Raw genomic sequence first — 16,466 nt, 5'->3', positions numbered from 1 at the left:
ATCCGCATTTCCCAAATATTCTTCTATCTTTTCCCCCACCCCTATGGGATCATCCAAATATGGGGGTAATTATTTTTTCAACCCTCTTATATCCTGGGTAGTGAGTAGTACAATTACAAACCCAAACCCTCCCCCTTGACCCCTCAAAGGAGCTTGGCGGAATGGCATCTGGTATACCCCTGTATCTTGGGTCCAGGGAGCTTCTGATGTCCTAAATTGAGTTCTTCTTCTAGTTCTACGGGTTGATGCAATATGCTGCTCCCCTCCCCTTACACCATGATTATTCTCAGGTGGGGCCATAGTCATTCCCAACTCCTGTTAACCCAAAATCGGATAAGAGTGGTTTTGGGGTGAAACAGAGAAATTAAGAATTAGAAAGAAATGCTTAACTAAAAGAAGTGTTTGACAAAAACCATACCCTGACAAAAACGGGAAAAGGGTCAGACTGCAAGATAAGATAAAGAGCTGGAATACACAAACAAGATGCAAAGACAAAGGCACCACAGGATAAAGGAGATTCCTCAGACCCTAAGCCGAAAAGAACGAATTTAAAGTCCCAAAAGGTGGCCAAAAGACTGAAAGGGGCATGGAGCTAATTGTAATATGAAGTGAGGACAGGCGGGGTTAGGGAAATGAATATGTATTAGGCATATCGCGTAAACCTAGTCTGTAAAAGACAAAAAGGGAAAACCAAATCAAAAAGGTGTGCATGCTTTTTGGAGGAGATATCCCCATGCACCTCAGCGCTGAATAAATTCATACCTGCTCTTATAACTACTCTGCGAGTTATAGGGTTCCTTTTATTCCGCATATCAGGGGGGGAAATGTTGGGAAAGTGACTTGGTTCACCCAAGGGGAGAGGTTCTGGGAATGCGCCGAGGAATTCCCAGCTCCTGAGTGGTTTGAAGAAAAAGGGGAGTGTTTTGGGAAAGGAAACTAGGATCACGTTGTAAACCCAAGAAATTTAGTAAGAATTTTTCAGCAGGGTAATAAAAATACCCCGTTCACATCAAGACCGAAACCGGGCAGAGTTTCGGTGGTCGATCGCAGGCGGCTAGGAGGGAAGGAGACGTTCTGGTGAGTTCAGGAACTGGTAACCCTCCTAATCAGGTCCAAAAAGTCGGTAAGGTTCAGGCGGCTTGGTAAGAAAGTCTACCTGGAAAAGTCCAGCAAAAAAGGTTACAGGGGAGAGCTCGTTACCAGATGAAATCCCATGGGTCAGTCCCCTGCTGGACCAGTAAGCTGATAATATTAAGTAAGAATCAAAAGTAAAAGAAACACGGTACTGTTAAAATTTTTATAAACCAAACCAGAAGGAAAGTAAGAAAATAAGAACAATTATCTGAAGACTGTAGAAAAATATAGTTAAAGCAAAAACCAAGCGTGGAAGTGCAAGACAGAGAGCACAAGCAGACAGCAGTAACTGCCTGCCCCGGGAAGCTGCAAGAGCCCTGTCTGCCTGCAGTGCTGCAGGCTGTGCCCACCCCGGGAGCATAGGAGCAGGGAAAAGCCATTTAAACAATGTAACAAAACAAAAACTAGCTCTAGTATAAAGTGTGTAGCAAATAGAGTAAGCACAAAATAAAAAAGAAAAGCAAATGTGATAGCGGAATTTTTCCAGAAAAAAAAAAAAAAAAGCGCAGAAGCATTCCTCCCCAGCAGGGGAGGCCCAACCCAGAAAGTAGTTAAGATTGTTAAAAGGTGTCAAAAGCTCTCATTGTAGCAGAGACCCACCAAACTAGAACCTTTGTTAACTTTTAAAGTGAGTCTGGATCGAAAAAGAGGCATGTCCTAGTAAAAGCAAAGCCTCTCAATCCTTAATTTTTATCCCTGAAGGAGAAAATTATTGAGAGGAATGACGGGTTTGTCTTTACAAACAAGCTGTGGGTCTGCTGATAAGATGCAGCTATCAGTGAGAGACAACAGAAACAATGGGATGGATTCCAGTAGAAGATCAAAGAGGCACTGAAAGAACACTATGAATTCCATAAAAGTTAAGAAGGGATTATGCATTGGGGGTGGGGGGGGGAAGGTATCATTGGTATCAGGCGTTCCAGGAAGTCTGTACCTCTCGAGTACCTCAGCCTATGGAGAAAGAGAAGAGGGACAAGCAGCCAGGAATTAGGATAAAAAGGAGGCTGCGCCCTCCAAAAATTTGAGACCCCAGGGGAATGCGTCATGGCCTCTCCCTTTATTCGAATAAAGAAGGACTGCTCTGTCTCCTTTTTGGACATAAACCTCTGGTGTTTGTGGATTAATTTTCCTGACAAATTTTGGGGGCTCTGTCCAGGATATTTCTACCGTCCAGGGCGGCGGACAGTGAGTGGAGCTGAAGGCGCGCCTCACCCAGCTTCGGTGATCAGCTCCCCTTGGTGGCGGCCGGCACCGGGCAATCGATTGGGTTCCCGAGACTGTCCAGGAGACAGACGAGTGGCGGACCAGGGGGGTCCGTGAAGAGTCCACAGGGAAGGACCACTGAAAATCTCACAGGTGAGTAAAATGGGATCTTCGGGGAGCAAGCCTGGGAGGGCACCCAGGGAGGGTAGCACAGGTCAAACAGGACACCCATGGAGGGTTGCAAGGGTACAGCCGGGAAGGGGTCCCGACAAAAGGGATGACAATCTCATAATACCCCCGGAGAGTCTCTTAGGGAGAATGCTGAAATCTTGGGACAGATTATGCATTCACCCATAAGTAACTATGGAGATTGTAGTAAAATATTGTTATTATGTATGGCCAGAGTATAAGTTGCCAAATGGACTTATATGGCCATCTTATGGAACAGATAGAATTAATTTGTGTCGAATTCTGTGGAGGTATCCAGAGGAGAATTGGAAAGGATGGATTGAAAGGGAATGTGGATTGATATGATTTAAACAAGCAACAGGAGAAATATATGTGTTAAGAAAAAAAGAAGAGGAAAAAGGCGGGGCAAGAGGAAAACGGTGAAGACTGGGATGTTTTTCAGCACCTTCCCCCGTCTCGTCATCCAGTGTTACCAGCTGACCCAGGGCCAGCTGCAGATGCCCTGTATCCTCACCTTCCAGGGCAAAGGGATCAGGGAAATGCTGTTCCTACAGCTCCACCTGAGCATAACAATGCGGGGGGGGGGGGGGAGCAGCATATCATATCACCCCCTACGACTGGATGAGGAACTCAATTTAGAGCATCAGAAGCCCCCCAGACCCAAGAGACCGGGGTACACCAAATGCCACTCCACCAAGTCCCTTTGGGAGGTCAAGCGGGAGGATTTGAGTTTGTAATCGAACCACTTACTACACAAGATATAAGAGGATTGAAAAAATAATTACCCCATACTTGGATGATCCCATAGGGGTGGGGGAAAAGATAGAAGAATATTTGGGAAATGCGGATTATACGTGGAAGGATTGGGATTTTCTTTTGTGGATTTTGTTTGGGCCATCAGAGAAACAAATGATTTAGCAAAAAGCTCGGCAGCTGTGGGAAGATGAACATTCACAAGCGGGGGGGGGGGGGGGGGGGGTGGCTGGACCTAATGCACCTACAGTGGATGATGCCATCCCCCAGGTGGACCCCCAGTGGGATCCAAATAACCAGGCCATTCTGACTCACCTCCATGATTACCATGCTTATTTGATTAGGGCAATCAAATCAGCGGCTCCCAGAACTAACAACATAGCTAAAACTATGTTGTTAGAACAGGAGAAACATGAAAGCCCCTCTCATTGGCTAGAGAGGATTAGGGATGCCTTGCAGAAGCATGGGGGGATGGACCCTGAAGGGAAAGCCTTTGACACATTGTTGAAAGTACAATTTCTTACTAAGGCTTTCCCTGATATAAGGAAAGGAGTACAAAAGATGAAGAGTGGCAGAATAAGCCTCTGGAGGAATTGGTGAGAAAAACACAGCAAATATATGTATGTAAGAAGGGATGAAGAAAAAGTAAAAGCTAAGGCAAAGATGATGGCAGAGTTTTTGCAGCCCCAAAAGAATAAACCACAAGGTCCAAGGGGTCCCCCGTGGCAGAGGGGACGGGGTCGGCCACAAAGAGGTGTCCAGGGCATTCCCCCCTCGACAGGGGAGAAACAACCCAAACCTCGGCTGGGGAGGAACCAATGTGCTATATGCAGGGAAGAAGGGCATTGGAAAAGGGAATGCCCACAAAAACAGCTGGACCCACAAGAGGAAGAAGTCCAGAGGATAATGGAAATGGATTGTTAGGGATGTCAGGGGCTTCCATTATACCAGGGACCCACCACTCAGGAGCTCTTGATAACTTTTAAAGTGGGTCCAGATCAAGAGGAGGTGTGTTTTCTAGTAGACACAGGTGCCTCTCGATCCACCTTGAATTTTACACCTAAAGGAGGGAAACTGTCAAAAAGATCATTGGTTATTCAAGGAGTGAGTAGAAAGGAAAGGCATGTGTATTTTATTCAACTGCTATTAATAGATGTGGGGGACAAGTTTGAAATGGATGAGTTCCTGTTTGTTCCTAATTGTGATTGTAATTTACTGGGAAGAGAATTGATGGCAAAAATGGGAGTGCAAATTAGTATTATAAAAAATGACACCGAATCCAGCACTGTAATATCTTTGTGTAAAATGTCTGAGAGTGCTTATGCTGAAATAGATCTGAAAGTTTGGGCACCCCAGGGAAATATAGAAAATTAGACACAGAGCCTCTCCAAATTACTTTGAAGCAACCAGGACAAGTGGTATCTGTTATGAATGCACTCGAGAGAGAGATATAAGGAAAGGTTTTATTAATTACAGGAAGCCAGCAATAAGCAAAAGTCGGCGCCAGGCGACAGGAGAGAAGAAAAAATTTCTTCTCCGCGAAACTGCCGCGCTTCCTGCTTCCGTGTTTCTCCTTTTAAGTGCCTCGGCTTCCGGGTTACGTGTTCTTTCTCCGGTGTCTCTGCGCATGCGTCTCTAGTTACTAGGGAGTCTTTTCTGCTCTCTGGTGGTCGTGGGACGAAGGCTCCAAGTCTTCCTCAATCTTACTCTGCTGACCTTTTCTCACTGTTTTCCCTTTAAGGCTTATCTTGTCCTGGCATTCCAGGAATCTCTGCTAGGCTGTTAATTATTATGCGAGCCTCAGCGATTTAGCGGCGTTCAACCTCCTCCCGATTTTACACACAAAGCACAATTTTGCAAAGCATCATATCATATCTATATATTTAGGCGAACAAAAGAGTTTCTGTCTATTAAAGTATCTAAAAAACAATACCCTCTTTCAAGGGAGGGAAGGAAGGGGTTACAGCTTATCATTGAGTCTCTGCTAAAGGCAGGTCTGTTGGAACCATGCATGTCTCCTTATAACACCCCTATCCTGCTGGTTAAGAAACCAGATGCAACCTACAGAATGGTGCAAGATTTAAGAATAATAAAAAAATTTGTCAAATTAAGGCATCCCACAGTTCCGGATCCCTATACAATCCTGAACCAGGTCCCTTCCTCACACCAGTATTATTCAGTACTGGATTTAAAGGATGCTTTCTGGGGGTGTCCAATAAAAGAAGAAAGTAAACAGTATTTTGCCTTTGAGTGGGAACAAGAGGAAGGAGGTAAAATGGTAAAGCAGCAATTGACTTGGACAGTCCTCCCGCAAGATTATACAGTCACCTGTTTTATTTGGACAAGCATTGAAAAAAATACTAAGAGTTTACTCCACCCTCAGGGGTTAAGTTGTTGCAATATGCGGATGATTTGTTGTTATCAGGACAACAGGAGGAGATGGTTGAAAGAGCTACTGTGAAACTGCTTAAGTTTCTTGCTAAAAAAGGACTTAAAGTGTCCAAAAACAGAGCACAGTTTGTAGAGAAACAGGTCAAATTTTTGGGACATATTTTAACTAGAGGATTACAGTGTATTGATCCAGAAAGAATACAAGGAATTCTACAAGTACCATTACCCCAAACAAAAAGGGAATTATGACAGTTTTTAGGGTTGGTGAGATACTGCCGAGTATGGATAGAAGACTTTTCTGTTGTGGCCAGACCTTTATATGACTTTTTAACACAAGACAGTCCTAATGTTGTAGTATGGACACCAGCAGGAGAGCAAAGCTTAAAAAATTAAAAGACAAATTGGTTAATTCCCCAATCCTAGCTCTTTCAGACACAGAAAAAGATTCGAATTATATGTGGATGTTAAACAGGTTCATGCAAAAGGAATTTTGGTTCAAGAGCATGGGGGAACACAGAGACCTGTTGCCTATTTTTCAAAACTGTTAGACCCGGTGGCCAGAGGCTGGCCCCATTGTCTGCAGACCTGTGCAGCCACAGCTCTGATGGTGGCTGAGGCCCGAAAGCTGACAAGGGGAAGGTATCTGATTGTTAAAGTTTCACACCAGATTAAAGCTTTGTTAACTGAGAGAGGCTCGAAATGGATGACCAGCTCTCGGTTATTGCAATATATGAGTCTTGTTTATTAGAACAGGAGGATTTAGAATTTAAAAGCGGGGAAGGGTTTTAACCCAGCCTCCTGTTTGAATGGCCCTGAAGAGGGGAGCCAAGGCAAATTCCATGAGTGTATTCAAGTAGTAGATCTGCAGACTAGGGCAAGGAATGATTTGCGAGAGATTCCATGGCCTGAGGGGGAAAATGTGTTTATTGATGGGTTTTCAAGGGTGATAGAAGGAAGACGATTTACAGGATACTCTATCATGAATGGGAAGAAACTAAAGGAAGGGTGGAAGTTACCGCCCACCTGGTCAGCTCAGATGGTAGAGCTGTATGCTCTTCTGAGAGCCTGCGAATTATACTGAGACAAGACAGTAAATGTTTTTACTGATTCTAAATATGCATATTGTGTGATACATGCATTTGGGAAATGGTGGGAAAAGAGAGGTTTATTAACCTGCAGAGGAAAAACATTGGCTCATGAGAACTTAATCTCCTGCCAATCAGAGGTGGTGAATTTACCAAAAAAAGTAGCAATAATACACATCAAGGGACACCAGTCAGGGTGCTCCGAAGAGGCAATAGGAAACAAACTGGCTGATGAAGAAGCTCGGAAAGCTGCATTGTTGCCAGAAATCTCTAAGTTACTTCCCTTGCTCCCAGTAACTGCCCCCTTGCCAGAGAAGCTCTCTTTTCCACCAGAAGAACTTGAGATAGTTAAAAAGAGTGGGACAGAAGAAAGAGGGGGTAATTGGTTTACAAGAGATGGTAAGCAGTGGATACCGAAAGCTTTAGCCTCACAACTGCTAAAACAGCTCTACAAAGGGAGTCACTGGGGCTCCCGAGGGATAGCAGAAGCCTTGCTAAAAATGTGTGCTGCTGTGGGTCTTTTTGTTCTGGCAAAACGAGCTGTTGATGGTTGTTTGATTTGTGCTAAGACAAATAACAAAGTTACAAAGAAACTGGCCAGGGGTGTTAGGCCTTGGGTGGTATGTCCCTTCCAAAGATGCCAAGTGGATTTTACTGAGATGCCCCGGGTGGGGAGATTTAAATATCTTTTAGTAATAGTATGTCAGTTAACAGGATGGCCAGAAGCCTTCCCAGCTGTTTCAGCAACTACAGAGTCAGTTATTAAAGTATTTTTGGAACAAATAATTCCAAGATATGGGATGGTGGAAGCAATAGACTCAGATAGAGGAAATCATTTTACCAAAAAAATTCTTAAAGGAGTAATGACTGCTTTAGGGATACAATGGAACCTCCACACTCCCTGGCATCCCCAAAGCTCAGGCCAGGTTGAAAGGATGAATGGAGAGATAAAAAACCATCTTCTGAAGCTGGTGACAGAAATTAAAATGCCATGGCTGCGGCTCTTACCACTGGCTTTAGCAAGAATAAGGGCCAGACCCAGGGAAGATATTCAACTATCTCCTTTTGAATTGATGTTTAGAATTCCTTATCCTTGTAATTCTCAGCCTGGGGTGGGGGTAGAGATAAGTGATGTGTATTTAAAACAGTATGTGGCTCGGATACTGTCTCTTGTGAAATCTCTTCGACAGGAAGCTCAGCTGACATAGACCCTGCCTTTGGACTTTGCTGTCCATAACATCGAGCCCGGAGATTGGGTCCTAGTTAAGGAGTGTAAAGAAGCACCACTGGTGGCAAGGTGGTGTGGACCATTCCAAGCGTTGCTGACCACAAAAATGACCATCAAGACATCTGAACACGGGTGGACCCATCACACGTGGGTCAAGGTCTTTAAAGCTCCAGAGGTTTGGACATCTCAGCTGGAGAAGAAGGATGGGAAGTCGCAAATGACACTCCGCAGGAGTGGACTGGAGCAGTAGCCAGTGCATCGACATGGCGGGAAGCCCTGAGTGCCTACCCACAGACTGAATGTTGAAATAGTCTGTATGGACATCCCTACTCTCAAATCTCCTGTCACTGGGAGCCAATCCATGCTGTCATTGCTTTCTTTATGCTTAGCTGTTTCTGTGCCTTCCCTTGCCACAGGTGGTGTAGAAGACAACGTGAAATTGAAAATTAGAAATTAGATTATAACACTATTAGAATGTTTCTCTTAATAATTTTCCTTTATATTTTCAGTTGAGTTTGGGTCTAAAGTGGGAAAATAATTTTTTAATCTTAGGAGAAGAAGTAGCAAAAACTTTTAACCTTAGAAATTGTTGAGTCTGTGGAGGGCCAGGGGGATGTGAAAGCTGGCCATGGGTGGCCAGCCCAGACGAGCCTAAATGGTGAGTTAGCACCCTGAGTGAAGTCCATAATGGAACAGGATTTTGGGACAAAGAAGGAAGTCCATGGAGGCTTCATTCTTCTGCAAGAGGCATTTATTGCCTAAACAGAACAGGAAGCACATATGTGGGAAAGAGCGTTTGTGACTAGACTTTACTTTGGGTTTAGATTGTTGGACCCACAACTGCCCTCCTTATGATTGTTCCAGATATCAAGGCAGATGGAATCAAACACATGTCAAGCTCACTAATGGTAGCTGGGTAAGGTGTTCCATAATTACCAAAAGGATTTTGAAGGCTGTAAACAGTGGGGAAGGATAAGTTTTTTGGACCTGTATTTGTCCTGGTTTAGGGCAAATTTGGCAGAAAACCTCCAGTGGGGCTCCCCCCGGGAAGCAAACCCACATGGCCCTTTTCTCCCACCCCCCAACCAGTTCGGAAAGAGATTTCTCTGAGAGAAGTGGAAAAAACCTGTTTATTTCACAGGCACAGCTCTACCCAGCACAAATATGAATGATATCAAATTACATTACCTCTTGCCGTTCGAAGAGATGACAAACTTCAGAGGGTCTCTTTCCTGTGGGTGTTCACTCTGTTATCAGTCCCTCTGGCACTGGGAAATGCCGCTGCCCAAGCTGGGCTCCCGGCAGTTCACAGGTGCAAGCTCCCGGTGCTCCCCTGAGTCCCCAGTCCAGAGCAGGTTCGATTCGTTGCAGAAAAAAGGGAAAGAAAACAGTCCAGGAAGACCGCTCTGCTTTGGCTAGTTGGAAAGCCAAGGCAATCTGTCTCTTGTTGTCTGTCTGTGCTGTAGTCAAAACTCCCGATGCGGGGGGAGCAAGTACAGTCTCTGATAACAAACTCGGTGCTTCTTTTCCACTCACTTTTACACTTAGATGAAATTTTAAGAATACAAAACCTGTGTCTGGGTTAGGTGGACGAATGGGGATACAATTTAACATTATAATCAACCCAGGACAGGACCCTTTATTTTTAAGCTGCCCCCGAGATAATTCCACAAGTAAGACACATGTTGTCCGAGACTATCAGTGTAAATGGCAACACCTGAGTGGAACTCGAACCCCTTTTCAGTAAGTTCTGGTCCAGATCTAATAAAACAGATCTGGGATGTGATTGCAAGTGGAAAACTCATGTAGGAGCTTGGAAATGTAAATATTGTTATTCTTATGGCGAGGCAACTATTGGTGGACCACTAGGCCCTGGAAGCAAGCTGTATTTTGACGCACCAGTTGATGATGAAAATTGGAAAGGTCCCTTCTCTAATGGGACCTGAGCTCTAAAGGGACATTACTGGATTTGTGGCCAAAATGCTTACCGTAGGCTACCCCCAAACTGGTCAGGAATATGTTATGTGGGGTATATTAGACCATTGTTCTTCCTGCTACCACAAGTTCAAGGAAATCAGTTAGGAGTCAAAGTATATGATGATCTAATTAGAGAGAAGTGGTCAACTGATACATCCCTGGCTGGAAGGAGCACCCAAAAGTGCGGAAAAGATGAATGGCCACCTGAACGAATCATACAACACTATGGACCAGCTACCTGGAACCCAAATGAATTAATATCAGGTGCCAGAGAACCCATTTATAATTTAAATCGGATAATTAGGTTGCAAGCTGTCTTTGAAATAATAATCAACCAGACAGCTACAGCTCTTGACCTTCTTGCTGACCAGTCTACTCAGATGAGAAATGCAATATTTCAACATCGGATGGTATTAGACTATTTATTAGCAGAAGAAGGGGAAGTGTGTGGCAAATTTAATGACCCAAATTACTGTTTGCAAATAGATGACAATGGAAAGGTGGTAAAACAAATAACAAAAGGAATAAGAAAGTTAGCACATGTACCAGTGCAAACTTGGAAAAGATGGGAATGGAACATGTTTTCATGGTTACCTGGTGGCCTATGTGTTAAACAGATGGTTTTTTTCCTCTTATGTGTTGTAGCAACTCTAATCTTTTTACCATGCATGATCTCTTGCTTAATACAACTCATTCAACATGTGATCAAAGGAATGCAGGTAGTAGCCGTGCCTACTGATCCAGAGATGGCTACAAAAGGGCAGAGAGTGATGCCTCTGCAAATAATTGCAAGGCCAAAAAGGACCCAAGAACAAGAAATTAAGCCAATGATAAGTAAAATTTGTAAAGACAATTATTAACAAAAATTAAAAGAGGAGGGATTGAGAGGAATGATGGGCTTGTCTTTACAAACAAGCTGTGGGTCTGCTGATAAGATGCAGCTATCAGTGAGAGACAACAGAAACAATGGGATGGATTCCAGTAGAAGATCCAAGAGGCACTGAAAAAACACCATGAATTCCACAAAAGTTAAGAAGGGATTATGCATTGGGGGTGGGGGGGGAAGGTATCATTGGTATCAGGCATTCCAGGAAGTCTCTACCTCTCAAGTGCCTCAGCCTATGGAGAAAGAGAGAAGGGACAAGCGGCCGGGAATTAGGATAAAAAAGGAGGCTGCGCCCTCCAAAAATTTGAGAGACCCCAGGGGAATGCCCCATGGCCTCTCCCTTTATTAGAATAAAGAAGGATTCCTCTGTCTCCTTTTTTGACATAAACCTCTGGTGTTTGTGAATTAATTTTCCTGACAAAAGGCTCTTGTTTAGAGGGACCACACCTCTCTGCTTTTGGGTATTTTGTCGAAAAAACGAACAAACAAAAAAACCACCAGAATTGGCATATTTTAGTTATGAAGCCAATTCTGCCACTCCTACCTTGTAGGATAGTGTTATCTTTATGGAAACCTAAGTGTTTGTCATGTGGCTTCCTCTGTGGAAGCTACAAACTTCAGAAGAAAGTATTTTATTATCTTCCCTTAATAAAAGTTATTAAGAGTAAATTAAATTTGTATTGTTAAAAAAGAGGAGAGGTCTCTGTGCTGTAAAAAGTGAGTGATCAATCTAAAAACTAAATAAGAGCAGAAAAACAGAAGCCAGAAATGAGTAGAGAAAGAGAGAGAAAACCCGTAAATCAAGTTCAAAAAATGAAAAAATAAATAGCAGTAAATGTGTTTCGAACAGCTTACATTAGCCAAACTCTGAGAAGCAAAAGAAAGAGGAGGGGGAAGCTGAAAACTCCACCGTAACCTCCTCACCACAGCACATGTGCTGCAGCCTGGGGCTGACACTCTGCCTGCGACTGTGCCGCTCATCCCCCCCTCCAGGCAGCAGGTTTTGTTTTCCAACCACAGCATCTGCCCAGAAAAGCCCCAGCCCAGGCCACCTCTCTCAATGCTGTGTCCACGGCTACCAACAAGAAAAACTAACTCTACCCCACCAAGAGAGAAGCTGCTGCAACAGAAAATTCCAGCAGTATAAAGCACAACAAATATCCCACAAAATCCCTATCCAAACCCTAAAACAGTTTCTGTCCCAGACTCAGCCCACACCCAATTACTAAGAAATTCAAGTTTAAAAAAATCTATGAAGCTGATTCTGCTCTCATAGAAAACCTAATTGAATTATAAAAGTGAGAAAGAGAAACAGTATACTCCCAATGCAGTTGCATCAAGAAGAAAAGCAAAAAATTTGTTTTGAAAAGTAGTTTGGTGATTTTGATTATAGTAGTTTTAATAATTAACAGTTAAAGAAAGATTTGGAGGTGTTAGTAGAAGTTGTGCAAAATAGAGTAAAAGAAATGTGTTAGTAGTTTGTAGAAAAACTCTTAAAAAAAGTAATGTTGAAGTATCTTATAGTGCGTAACTTCAGAAAAAATTAGAAAAGAGGAGAGAAGCTGTTGAGTGTAGTTTTACAAAGATTTGTTTTAAATGTTGAAAGTAGTTGTGAAATACCAAGAAAAAGAAATTTGATTCTAATATTTAATAGAGAAAAATTAAATGTTTAAAGAATTTGTAATAAAGAAAAGTTCCCCAGTGAGAAAAAAAAACCAAAAAAACCCAAAAAAACAGCTTTTTGAGAATTTTGAAAGTAAATGTAAAAATTTACTTTTCCAAGTGAGTAAATCAATGCTATTTTAAAGTACTAATTGTATAACTTTACATTATTAAGAATTTTTAGTAATATTTTTTGTGTTTATTCAAAAATTATGAGTATTTAGTCCTGTTTTTTTTAAGCAATATAAAAAGTATGTTGTTTAAATTCAAAGTACCTGAAGAAAAACTGTAAACAATTGTGTTACCACTCCCACAAACAAACTAATAAAACTTTTAGAGTATTGTAAAATCAAAACCCCTTAAGTACTAAGTAGTCAGTACAAGTTTGTAAATCATATGCAAGTATTTACAAACACTAAAAGATTAAAAGTAAAAGAACACATGAAGTTGTTTAAAAACCAAAATGTCTGTGCTATCCGTATATACATTTTAAATGTAATTATTGTCATGAAATTTAAGTTGTGCATTGTAAAAAAAATATATATATATATATACAAAAACTTGAGTATAAAGTATCTAAAAACACAAAAGCCTGATTAGCTGTATCTTACTGCTTGCTATAAACCTAAGCTTACTAGAGCTACATTCCCCAGTCTGCCTTTTAAAATTTAAAAAAGATAACAAAAAACAAAATCAAACTCACGAGCACAAGTCCTATCAATCGAGTGCCAAAAGGAGAGTAATGTACCCTGTAACACAAACATTAAAAAGTTATCCAAGTGAGGCACCTTTAAAAAAAGTGATATGTAGCTCAGCCTAATCATGAAAGCCCTGAAGAATACTCTTGCTGCCAAAAAGATAATTAACCTCACCGCTGGTTGCAATCCGGTGGGCGCAGGCAGAGACAGAAGAGTACAACTGTGGGGAACCCTAATAATCCTGAACCTACCCATGTACCAGACAAATGGTCTGCATTCAAAGCAGCTGCCCAGTGCTGAAAAGCAGACCCTAGTGTTGTGAATTCATGTTGTAAATATTGGCTTTTCGCAAGTATTATGATAAATGTTATATGCTATATGCTTTTGCTATATTCTTCTCTCTCTTAGCAAGTTATAGGCTTAGATAGGAATTCTGAATGGTAAGGATATGTTTCATCCAGGCAAGGCAAGATAACTCCAACAGGCAGGACAATGGGAGAACCAAGCTGTTTCCAACAGAAGGACAGTGGAAAACAGGCTGTTATCAGCAGCAGGAAATGGAGAGCAAACTTGTTATCAAAAAGCTGGTACCAGGCCATTGGCAGGGGGGAAAGATATGAAGCCCAGCTGCCCTCAAAGGAAGGATGAGGGGCCCAGACTGTTATCAACACTGACCATTTGCAGAAGAAAGGAAACCAAACTCCAATTAATACTGACCAGCTAGAATAATGATGACTAGCAAAAAAAATGCTGACCAGGAGAAAACAAAACTGTACAAGACCATGTTCTAAGAAGGCAGAACCAGGGAGGGGACATGCTTTGAATATGCATTAAACCCTCACAGCAGGATGGGATAAAAAGGGTGTTCCCAAGATACCAGGTGTGCTCTTGGCAGCGCGCCAAGGCATCTGGCCGTAACTCTTTGCTTTATTTTATGTCTCTTATTGTCTTTATTAAACCTTTCTAAAATTTTACAGGAGTGAACTTCGTTTTTCACACTAGTATATAAGTGTGAGCTGTGCCTCAAGACTGTCCTGAAAGGACAAAGTGAAATTAACAAAAATAACATACCAAACCAAATATAATTGCCCATGTCAGGAAAATCAATCCACAAACACCAGAGGTTTATGTCCAAAAAGGAGACAGAGGAGTCCTTTTGCTTTATTCGAATAAAGGGAGAGGCCATGGGGCATTCCCCTGGGGTCTCTCAAATTTTTAGAGGGCACAGCCTCCTTTTATCCTAATTCCCAGCCGCTTGTCCCTTCTCTCTTTCCCCATAGGCTAAGGTACTTGAGAGGTACAGGCTTCCCGGAATGCCTGATACCTGGGATACCTTCTCCCCCCACCCCCAATGCATAATCCCTTCTTAATTCTTAACTTTTGTGGAATTCATGGTGCTCTTTCAGTGCCTCTTTGATCTTTTACTGGAATCCATCCCATTGTTTCTGTTGTCTCTCACTGATAGCTGCATCTTATCAGCAGACCCACAGCTTGTTTGTAAAGACAAGCCCATCATTCCTCTCAATCCCTCCTCTTTTAATTTTTGTTAATAATTGTCTTTACAAATTTTACTTATCATTGGCTTAATTTCTTGTTCTTGGGTCCTTTTTGGCCTTGCAATTATTTGCAGAGGCATCACTCTCTGCCCTTTTGTAGCCATCTCTGGATCAGTAGGCACGGCTACTACCTGCATTCCTTTGATTATATGTTGAATAAGTTGTATTAAGCAAGGGATCATGCATGGTGTCCTAGGGTGACTTTATGATACTGGTATCCCCAATCGTCTAGTTTATGTTATATATTAAGTTCTGCACCTTTAAGAATGACTCTGAGAGCAAGAGAGGGGGGTAGAAGAAGCCGCAGTTTGTGTTAAAGAAAACATCACTCCCACACATCTCGCTCCTGGACTGTGTTGTCTGCAGCACGGACAGACAGCGGGACAGAGCTTCTCCCTGGTTTTTAGTTAGTTTTAGCTAGCTGAGGCAGAGTTCCCCGGACTTTTGTTTTTTTCCTTTTTTTCTGGATCTGTGCAAGCCTGCTCTGGACTGAACACCCAGCCAAACCCCGGGAGCTCACAAGCCTGTGGCCCACCGGGCCCTGGGCCTCGGCACTTTCCAGCGCCGGAGGGACTGATAAGAACCTGAGCGAGCCGAGCTTCACCACATGAAAAGGACTTTTCTTCCTAGATTTGCCACCCCATCGAACAGCAAGAAGTTTTATTACTATTATTTAATATTACTCAATTTCTGTTAAATAAACAGCTTTTTCCACTTCTCTCCAAAGAATTTTTTTTTCTTTTCCTCTCTTTTCCCGGACCAGAAAGTGAAGAGGGGCATTTCCCTGGGGAAATCCCCATTTGGAGTTTTCCTCCCTAATTTGCCCTAAACTAGGACAAATATAGTTTTTGGCGCCCAACGTGGGGCAAGAGAAAGTGGAAAAACCTGTACTGATTGTTGGTTGTATTTATTCTGTATTAGGATAAAGCAGTCAGCAGCCATGTTGCTTGGATACATAATATCTCTCGGGGTGGAAGCCTTCATGTGGATCTGGTCCCTAAAAGTTTTTGAGGTTTTAATACCTGTCTTTGCCCTCTTTCCCAGTAGAGGGGCACGGATTAGAATGGTTATTGTGCTGGGCTCGGTGATAATGATTTATAAGAAGTTTATAGAACTACTGAAGTTTCTGTCAGGTATGTTTGGCTTATGGTTTCTTCGCCCGACCCTGCCTCCCAGTCCCAGTAGCACATTTTGGGAGTTTATTAGTAATTGTACCCAGTTTGTTAGAGGAAGAGCAGGGGATGAGGCTTTCCAGCCTTTTCTTTCCTTCTTCTCCTTTGAATCTGTTATGTCCCTCTTTGAGAATATCCAGTTTCCCCTGAGTGTTAAGGATACCACTTTCTTGTTAGTTCAGCTGTTAGGTTTCCTCTATATGGTCTGCAACTTCTCTAGAATGAGGGCTGAGATATCCAGAAGAGCCAATGAGACCCCTGCCCCAGAAGTAGACTCAGGTGTGAGAAATCCTGAGTGGAGTAGAGAATGGGAGAGAATTGGCCGAACTCTGAAGGAATTCTCTGATCCCCCAGCCTGGGAATTTTCACTTGAACAAATTCAGAACCCAGATGAAGTAGGGAAATATCTGGAAGAGAATTGCTGTGATGATTCTAAGCAGAAAAATCTCATTGCAATAAGCTGGGCCCTAGCGTATGCTTATCGCACGGTGCTAGATACTGTAGGGCAGGCAGATAAATCAGCAGCTACCCC

This window comes from Poecile atricapillus, chromosome W, assembly GCF_030490865.1.
Source record: "Poecile atricapillus isolate bPoeAtr1 chromosome W, bPoeAtr1.hap1, whole genome shotgun sequence".
In the NCBI taxonomy this organism is placed as follows: domain Eukaryota; kingdom Metazoa; phylum Chordata; class Aves; order Passeriformes; family Paridae; genus Poecile; species Poecile atricapillus.
The sequence above is the reverse complement of the archived record's forward strand: the minus strand, read 5'-3'. Positions refer to the sequence as shown.